Here is a 10,265-nt window from a genome sequence, read left to right on the forward strand (position 1 = left end):
ACTTAGGAGACAGGTAAGAACCTACAGACTTCCAGAGGGAGGCAAAAGCCACAAAGAATCAGGAATCTGAATATCTTGGGAATTTTGAACAAGACTGGAAGCTAGAAGGCAATGTATCAATGCGTTTAAAAATTCTGAAGGAAAATGATTTCCAATCTGGAATTCCACATAGAAAATATCAAGTAAGCATGAGAGTAGAATGCAGATATTTTCTGATGTGCAGAGTCTCAAAACATATACTTTCTAAAGAAGTTGCTATAGGATATAAATGAAGAGAAGAAAAGGGGCTCCTGAGAGCTCCCAGGGGCCAGCTGTTTACCCTGCATCAACTGCCACCAGTCGAGACTGGAGCAAGTCAGAGAACTCTGAGAGGTATTTCCTCAGAAAGGTGCAATCTGTGTCCTACCTAACACCTTTAAAAGTCTTGGGAGGAGATTATACAATTAGCAAAGAGTATGGTGTTGAATTAGTGATAAGTATGAAGAAAAGTAAGCAAATGAAAAAATAAGGCAATTATTAACTCCAGGCAATGGGGGAAAGGTTGTGCAAGATAGGAAAAGTTATCATAATTTACTATAGAGCTGGGCTGTGAGTAACCTTTACATAGTCACAATAATGTAAACACTGAATATTATTCTAATAAAATTATAATGTAAGTCTATCCAGAAGATACATGGTGGGAAGGCTGTCTGTCTGCTATATGCATTGGGGGAGAAAAGAGAGCTAAATTCTCATCTGCTCTGGGGAAGTTAACAGATAAAAACCAATTTTAAAAAATGAAGTATAGTAAAATAAGAAAATTCCTTGAAGACATGAAGGTATAAATAGTTGAAAAGAGATGAAAGCATTTGCCCTCTGCGGAGGGGTAAGTGACTGGTAGGGGATAGGATGAGGAACGCTATTTTTCACAGCAAACAACTCATTAAACTATGTGCATGTGTAACTTTTATAAAAATAATAAAACAAAACTAGATGATAAAAAAGCATATCCAATCTTAACATTCTTTTTCAAAGTGCAATTGACAGTTCTTAGATATTTGCCTTCTCATGATTCTGTCTGGTTCAAAAAAAGAGGGAATATGATTGGAACTGTATTAGAAAGGTTGACATTTTAAAATATTATGTTTTCCTACACAGGAATGTTAATGCATGGCCATTTATTCAAATCTTATTTTTGTCCTTTAGAAGTATATTTTGCTTGTTTGTTTCTTAAATATCCTCTACTTTTCTTACAAAATTAATAGTTAATTATTTTCTGGTCTGTGCTTGCAATAATACAACGACTTCATTTTTCCCATTTAGACAATATTTTTTCAGTATAGGGAATAGTTATTGATCTTTCATATTTGCCTAATAACCTGCAATTTATAAAATTTTCTTATTAGTTTTTAACTTATTATCAATGTGACAAATGCACGTTTGATTTTTTAAAATCTTAAATTTACGGGAAAGTTTGTAATGCAAAGCTTTTCTCCCATTCTTCCCCAGTCTTCAACCCTTGTTCACAAAATACACTCACTTTTAACTCTTTAGATCTTCAGGTAGTGGACTCCATTTTCTTAAGTAATATGCTTTAAAAACTACCTCTTAAGTTGTGAATTTTAGATATTACCTATTGACTTTTAATGACAGATGAAGATTTAGGTCTCATTAAACACTACCTACCTCTATCCCCACAAGTTAATTCTACCAATATATATATATATTTGATGTTTGAAATTGAGATAACTTTAAATTGGAAACATTTTTAAAAACCATGCTTAGAGTTATTACCCTTTCATTAGAAAAATCCTGAGTATTTCTAGGTAAGGCAAAAATATTTCTAGGTTAACAAGACCAGATTTGACTTTGGACTTTATTCTTTAAACTGTAGAGTGTAGAGAAAAAAAAAATAGGTTATTTACAGAAAATAGTATCTACATATGTACTCAGAGGTACAAATTTGGTGACAAAAAGTCATGCCAGCATGACAGAAGGAGTTCACAAAGAGCTTTGTTTCCTTTTCTTGGATTTATGTATATCTAAGATCCTTCTTCATCCTCGATCTTGGGAGCCAAATAGTACTTTAAATGTCCCATATCAGCAATTTTATATTCTATAACAAGAAGCACATCTGCAGACATACTGAGTAGGAGAAGTGGAGTGGCTTTTGTAAAGAAGTTCATGTACCTCAGTGCAAAAGTTAGCTGAACTGACTCCATCTCCATGGTAACAACTTTCTCTTCTTTATTGACCTTACCCATTTGCTACAACTTAATGTTTCCATTTCCAAGTTCTCCACTTGCAGAAAATTTCACTCCATCTTTTGCACAGGAAATTGCAACAGCATCTCCACTATGACTGAGATCTTGGCATGTAAGTGCAAATTCACCAGAAGGCATCTTTACTGCACAGCTATGCTCCTGTTCTGTAATTCCAAGTTGTTCAACATCTAAATCCAATAACTTCATTTCACACTCTGAAACTTTTCCTTGATTCGGTGCTTCAAATACTAGACCAAAGTGTCTGCATTATCTTCAGCCATTAGTGTAATGGTCTTCATTGCCAACACATTTTAGTATTTTGGACATGCTGGTGAGGCTCATGCCCATGGCCAAATTGTGGTCGCAGCAGTAAGTGTCAAAGCCCTCAGAGCGCAAGGTGATCTACACCATGTAGACAAGGGACGAGTCCACGCTCTGCAGGTTCTCGCCGCTGGTGCTGATGTCCCAGCAGGTCTCCTTGACGAGGTCCTTGAGCGCCTCCAGCACCTTCCTCCAGTCCTGGATCAGGCGCGCCTGGACAGGGCGACGGAGGAACATGGAGGCGGAGTCGCAACGATGTGGTTACCAGCGAGGAAGGGGAAGTAAATTCTCTTCAGCTTAGGCTTGACAGAGATCCTAACAAGCGGGCGAACGCAGCACCAGGAGCTTAGCACCGGGGAGAAGCGCGTGAGATCGCTGAGTCGACAACCGTTTAATTCTACCAATATTTTACTTAGCTGTTCAGTGTTAGCGTTACTTTGACTAAGCAAATGTTGGCATTGCTGAGCCAAGTATATCTTAATTTTATTTCTTAACTCATGGCTTTTCATTTCCTATTCTTTCTAAGTTCCATTATTTGGGGTGGTTAAGCCATTTTACATCATCGGGTGTCCCTTTGAGGGTGACCTGTTTATTCTCTCTGTGAACTAGTGGCTTTTCTCTTGTCCCCAGGTTTGTATCTTTCCCCACTCATTTTGGTGGGCACAGCATGGCTCTTTTTAACAGGGAGGCTTTTTCTTTTAATCGTAAGATATTCTCTCAATTTATTTCTTGATAATTTTCTTTCCACCATTTTCTCTATTCACTTTTTATGGAAATTATATTAGTCGGATTTGAACCTTCCATTTTGATTCTCTATATCACTTATTCTTTCTCTTTTTATCATCTCTTGATCTTTTTAAATCTATTTTTGGGGAGATGGCTGCAATTTCAACACCCTATTCTACTGATTTTTTAATTCAGCAATCATATTTTTAATTTTAAAATCTCTTTTTTTTCCCAGATTGTTGTTTTTTCATAGTTTCTCATTCGTTTTCTATTGTATACACCACCTTTCTGAATCTCTTTGAAACTGCTGTTTAATTTTTTTCAAATTTCTCATCTATTCCTTTAATCACCTCTGTTTCATTCAGAGCCATTTTTTTTTTTTTTTTTTCCTAAATGTTTATTTGGTCTCTTTTGTACTTCAGAAGCTTTCCTCAAATCTCAGATGATCTTTGGTTAGTCTTACATAATTAAGGGTGACAAACTGAAACGGCTAATTTACTTCTGTGTGCATTCAGACAGGGCTTGTTGACAGGATAACTTTGTTTTAAGGTAAATTGTTTTAAGGTAAAAAAAGAAATCATTTTGTGAAAAAACCCAAGTTATCCAAACTGTGGAGGATCACTCTCAAGCACCATTTAGTTTGTGGAGAGAAGATATATCTTATCTCCTGCCACAGACTTGGGAGGTAGATGAGCTTGTGCAAAAGTCCTATATTTGCCAACATACTCAAACTTTTCTTCTCTTGCAATCTATCTATGTAATGAAATATGTTGAGAGATTCCCTAGTGTTGAACTTGCTAGCATTCAAGGAATGACACCTAAACTGTCACAGGAATATAAGGTCCATGAGAGTAGAGACATTATTTAGTACATTCCTAAATTCCTAGCATAGCGGAGTATGTGACAAAAAGGAAACACTTGGTAAATATTGTTATGTGATTAAATGAATAAATTAATGAAATATTATTTAAAGAATGAATGCATGAATATTATCATATTCTACAACATATAATTAGTTAACATTCTTATTTAGAATTATTGTATTTATATTCATATGTGATGCTGCTTGTTTTGGTTTGCTAAAGCTGACAAAATGCAATATACCAGAGATGGGTTGGCTTTCACAATGGGGATTTATTAACTTACAATTTACAGTTCTTAGGCCATGAAAATATCCAACCCAAGTCATCAACAGGATGATACCTGGACTCTGAAGACAGGTTGCTGGCATCCAGAGCACTTCTATTATTTGGGAAGGCACATGGTCAGCGTCTGCTGGTCCTTCACTCCCGGGTTTGTTGTTTTCAGCTTCTAGCTTTAATGACTCCCTTTCTCAGCTTCAGCGGGTGTGTCCTTGTCTCTCAGGTCTCTCTGGGGCTTTTTCTATGAGCATCTCTTCATTTCATCTCTTAGTCTCTGTATTTGTTTTATCTTCTTATAAAGGACTCCAGTAGGAGGATTAAGATCCACCTTAAATGAGGTATATCACATCTCAGTTGGAATAACTTAATCAAAAAGTCCCACCCAAAACAGGCCTACACCCACAGGAATAGATTACAAGACAATGATCCTTTCTGGGGCACATACAGCCTCCAGACTACCACACTGCTCTATACTTTGGGTAAAAATTTTATCATATTGATCTTCGGTTTACACAAGCTTCATTCAGTAAATGAACTAAGGAACATTCCATCTTTTTCTGTGGTCTGTATTGTGGTCTCTGAGGAACGCAGAATAAATAGTCTCAATTGCTCATCAGTATTCCAGAGATACCAGTTTACCAAGACCTCCCATTTCTTCCTTGGGAAATGCTGTTTTGCCCACTCTTCACAATTTTCATATGGCTTCTCATCACAAAGAAGAGGTTGTACAATATGTATATTGTCTTAAAGTTACTGATTTTTCACTTTTTCATTTCACAGAAAAAGATTTAAAAATAACATAGTCTTTAAAAATTGCATTTGCTTTTCTTGTCATTAAAGAATGTCCATTACCAAAAGAAACTCCAACAATATCAGACAAAAATACGGCAAAATAATAAAATTGAAAATACCTATAATTGCTTAAAACATTTCCCCCAAAACAACCATCATTAGTAACATATTCTTCATAGGTTTTCAGATGAATGCAGACATACACATGACTTTGAAATAAGTTTAGGGGCAATTTAGCTTTCATCTGTAAAATAAACAAAAATCTAGGCACAATTCTGTGAATAAGAAACTCTATACACTTTACTACCATCCTTTTTTGTTTTTACTTATATTTACTTACACTGCCAGGCTTTTCAGAACTTTTTCAAAGTTGGTTCAGAAAATTTTTAAAATAATGTGCTGGATACATCATGTGCCCCACAAAAAGCCATGTTCTTTAATGCAATCTTGTGGGGCTAGATTTATTAGTTTTTTGATTAGGGTGGAAACTTTTGATTAAGTGTTTCCACGGAGATGTGACTCACCCAACTGTGGGTGAATATTTTGATTAGATTATTTCCATGGAGGTATGGCCCTGCCCATTCAGGGTGGGTCTTGATTAGTTCACTGGAGCATTTAAGAGAGAAGTTAAGAGCCGGCACAGACCCAGATGCTTGCTGACGCTAAGAGATGCTTGGAGACAAGTACAGAAGGATGTTTGGAGATGCTACATTAAGAGCTGAAGCCCAGATTTTGCCCTGAAGAAGCTAAGAGAGGACTCCCAGAGGCTTAGAGAAAAAGCCACTGGAATCAGGAGCTGAAAGCAACACACCCTGAGAGCAAAGGAAAAGCAGATGCCAGCCACGTGCCTTCCCAGCTGATAGAGATGTTCTGGACGCCATCAGCCTTTCTTCAGTGAAGACACACGATTATTGATGCCTTAGTTTGGACACTTTTGTGGCCTTTTAGGACTGTAATTTTGTAACCAAATAAACCCCCTTTATAAAAGCCAATCCGTTTCTGATATCTTGCATAATGGCATCATTAGCAAACCAGAACACTTTCCCCAGTAAAGTATGAGGAAACTTACCCTGAGTGGATTATGACACTAAGTGGATCACTGAGGGTGGTTCATCTGAGGGAGCAGGATGGGGATCCTCTGTGTGGACTCAAGCTCCATGTTTGCTTTAGGTCATTGATCTTCATACCCAGTGACTGAAAGTGACTGGAGACATTGGTATTCAAGCCATAAAAAGTGGGAAATGTGAAAGAAACTGGGAAACAGTTGAGTTTAGTGCCCTTGAACCAAGAAAACATTTATTCCAGAAGACTTACAGAAAGGAAATCTGACTGAGGTGTCAGAAAGAATTTGGTGAACATGAGTGACTGGAAGGCAGAGGGAGGAAACCAATGGGACTAGAAGAGAAGGAACAAGGAAAAAAAAAACTTACTGAAAAGAAAGGACAGAAAGACATCAGTAAAGACGAATAGGTATGGGAGTGGTTAAAAGAAAGATCAAGAAGAGTAGAGGTGATGGGAAAACTATCTCCTTTTTAATCTTACTATTTGTTCTGGTTCTATGGCCATAAAAGTGTCCCAACTAAGGCATCAACAAGAGGATACCTTCACTGAAGAATGGCCAATGGTGTCCAGAAAACATCTATCAGCTGGGGAGGCATGTGGCTGGCATCTGCTCCAGGGTTCTGGTTTCAAAATGGCTTTCACCCAGGAAGTTTCCCTCAAGCATCTGGGGATGTTCTCTTAGTTTCTCCCAGGCAAACTCTGGGCTAGCAAAAGTCTGCTTTCAACAGCCATCTCCAAAATGTCTCTCTCAGCTGCAGCACTGAGCTCCTTCTGTCTGAGTTCTTACAGGGCTCCAGCAAACTAATCAAGACCCATGCTGAATGGGCAGGGCCATACCTCCATGGAAATAATGTACTCAAAGTTATCACCCACAGTTGGGTGTGTCACATCTCCATGGAAACAACCAAATCCAAATATCCCACAAGATTGGATTAAAAGATCATGGCTTTGTGGGGGACATAATATATCCAAACCAGTACAGTGTCCAATAGCATAAATAATTTCATGACTGAAAGACAGAAGAGAGGGGAGAAGGCATCAGAGGTGACTTTCTCTGAGATCAATAATTATAGCTAACAATTACTGAGTGTTCATTATGGGTCAGGCAACTTAAGTCATGTGGTAATATGAATTATCACATGATTCTGCACAAGAGCATTCTGGGAAGCCTCTATGAGTCCCTATCATATAAATTGCTGGTGATGCAAATAGGATTCAAATCCATCTGATTCAAGGGTCTATGCTGTTCTGCTGATGAAAAGAGCTTTCTCCACACACCCCTCCTTTGACTTTGGTAAATGAGAGCTCTGAAAAATGTAATGTTTAATATGTAAATTATAATATTCCTTTTAATTAGCTTGTGTACTCTAGTGAGGTCATAAAATATATGAATCTGAGATAGAGGGCAGTGCTGGTGGGCTTGTTGGGTCTCTGACAAATACTTAGCTTCTGAGCAAGCCTCAAACATCTATTCAACCACCAGGAGGATCTTTGTGCTCTGAAAGTCACAGTGAGCTAACAAATAAAATTAACAGATTAATGTCAATATAACCTAATTAAACTCTCCATTTAGTTAAGAAATTGCCTTTAAAACTATTTTTTACAAAACTGTAAAAGTCATTCAAATTTAACATTTTCAATAATTTTTTTCAAAGGAAGATAAACAGGCATATTTCATCTTAGCCAAATAGTCATTCAATTTATGCGTGCTATCACTGTGCCTACCTCAGCTTTACTTACCTTCATCCATTTAAGACTTGGCAGAGTTAGGGACATGAATTCTGCCACCAAAAATATTTTACAACCCAGAGTATTCACTGAGAATCCCTGAATAGGGAAATAAAGTCATTTCGAATCCTCTGAACAATTGTGATATGTGAGTTCACCAGCAGAGTTTCCCTTTCTGTGCATTGCTGATGTATAGTTTGTTTTTCAGTATATGACTGCAAGAGTGTAGATATCTGTTTATGTATTTCCTTCTGTCTTTGTCCATATGTTGTCTGGGTGTCAGGGAAGGCACAAGTGGAGAAAGGAGTGAGACTTGGCTATGATTAGCCAGTTGTTCTAAAAGCAGGATAATAATGCAAAACACTCTGTACTCTGAACCCTTGGTAAACATATTATTGTCTCAGAATGGGAAGAAAAGTGAATAACTCCCAAAGACCTTTCTTAGTGATCCTGTGGCTTAGTGAGTTGGAATGTTTCTGAACAAAGGAAAAGGGTCATTCAAAAGGCATTCCCCAAAAGACAGAAGAAAGAATAAGTGCAAGTTGACCCTTCTGGGTTCCCAGAGGGGTTGGAAAAATAAAGGAGCATCCAACAGAGAGTAGATCAGAATCCCCTGTCCACAAGTATGCAGGAGGCAGAGGGCTCTATTATAACCTGCAGTAACATAAGACCATTGGTTTTAATGTATTAGACATAATACTAGGAAAGACCTTGTCCTTATAGTTTTCATTATTTCAGAGATAAAGCAGAAAGCAATCAGTAAAGAAGTAAATTTACCCCACTCAGTAAAGAAAAGAATAGCATAGCTCTCAGAAGGTCACAAACTCAGCCATCAATGTCTGCCCTATAACCGTGGGGAGGATCCCAGGCACCTTCAATCTGTAGATGAACATGCAGGAGGGGCGTTCATTCAATTCTCTTGTAATCAACACAAAATGATATTTTTCATAATTAATATCAGAAGCTTTAGTGTTTCCTCCTCCTTACAAACTTTGTTCGGCAATATAAAAGTATTTTAGGTATGATGCTTGTACACAAAGAGCTTATTATCATGAAACTATCTCTTGCATTAGAATTAAGCTTTATGAAGACAATATCAGATTGTTTTCTTACCAATAAGCACTTATTAAATGATGCTTGAATTAATGAATGAATGAGTGAATGATTAATTATATTTACACCCATGTGGCTCCAAAGGCAATTCTGTAACCAACGCTTAAAATTTATACGGAGACAAATTTCAGCTCACTATAAGGAAGCAATAGGAATTAGCGGTTCTCCAAAACAAAACAGACTGCTGTAAAATGTAATGTATTCCTTATTACTGGAAATATTCAAAGAAAATTGGAATGCCTGTTTTTCAGTTATATTGCAGAAAATATTATCAAATGATATGGTTTTATGCAAATCTAAAAATTTAAGTTAGGGTAAGGTGGAAATGCCATAAAAGAACTGAACAATCAAAGAGCTTATAAGAATCACTTCCACCTTCAGGAAACTTCAACTTCAAATTAGTACTTGAATCACATTGAATAAGGGAAATGCTAAGAGAACACATTCCAGGCTAGATATACTTATCAAGGGCAAAGATAAAAAAAAATAATAATAAACTAAATGGGCTTGGGAAATTAAAAGTTTTTAAATATGACTGAATGAAACCAATCTTATGGGGAAATATTGGGAGATAAGATGTAACATTAGTTTAAGATATTAGTGAAGAGGGCTGCACCCAGTTCAGAACGTCACCATCTTTACCATAAACATTAAGGAATACGTTGAAACTATTTTTTCAGAAGGAGCTGTTACTCTAAATTTGAACTGTTAAACAACATCAAAGATTTACTTTTATAAGCACATTTCTACATTTGGAAACTGTGTTTCCATAATAATTGATTCATTGTACAGATATATTCCCTTCTCTCTGATCAATTCTACTACCAACGAATAGCACAGATTTCAGGAAAGGAGAAGTCTAAAGTTTTCCTACATGACCTTTTTGCAGCACAACATTTTTTTAGGGAGTGTGCAGGAAAGAGACTAATAGCTTCTCTGCATTCATTAACCTCACAAAGGATAAAAATTTTAATCAAATGATACAGAGCAAACTAATACAAACATAGCTATATTCTGCTTTGCTTTACACTTTGTTCTTTACCTTGTCTGGCTGCAGAACTCTTGAATGACTTTCACTGAAACTATATTCTTAAATTCACATGAGATTTTATTTACCCCAGCACCTACACAGGATTGG

General features: G+C 36.8%; 1 pseudogene; it reads right to left on the bottom strand.

Annotated features, from left to right (window-relative positions):
* Positions 1-2,021: 2,021 nt before the first annotated feature.
* LOC119532957 lies at positions 2,022-2,801 on the bottom strand (annotated as a pseudogene).
* Between the last annotated feature and the right edge of the window lie 7,464 nt (positions 2,802-10,265).

This window comes from Choloepus didactylus, chromosome 4 (genome assembly GCF_015220235.1).
Source record: "Choloepus didactylus isolate mChoDid1 chromosome 4, mChoDid1.pri, whole genome shotgun sequence".
NCBI classification, from domain to species: Eukaryota; Metazoa; Chordata; class Mammalia; order Pilosa; family Megalonychidae; genus Choloepus; species Choloepus didactylus.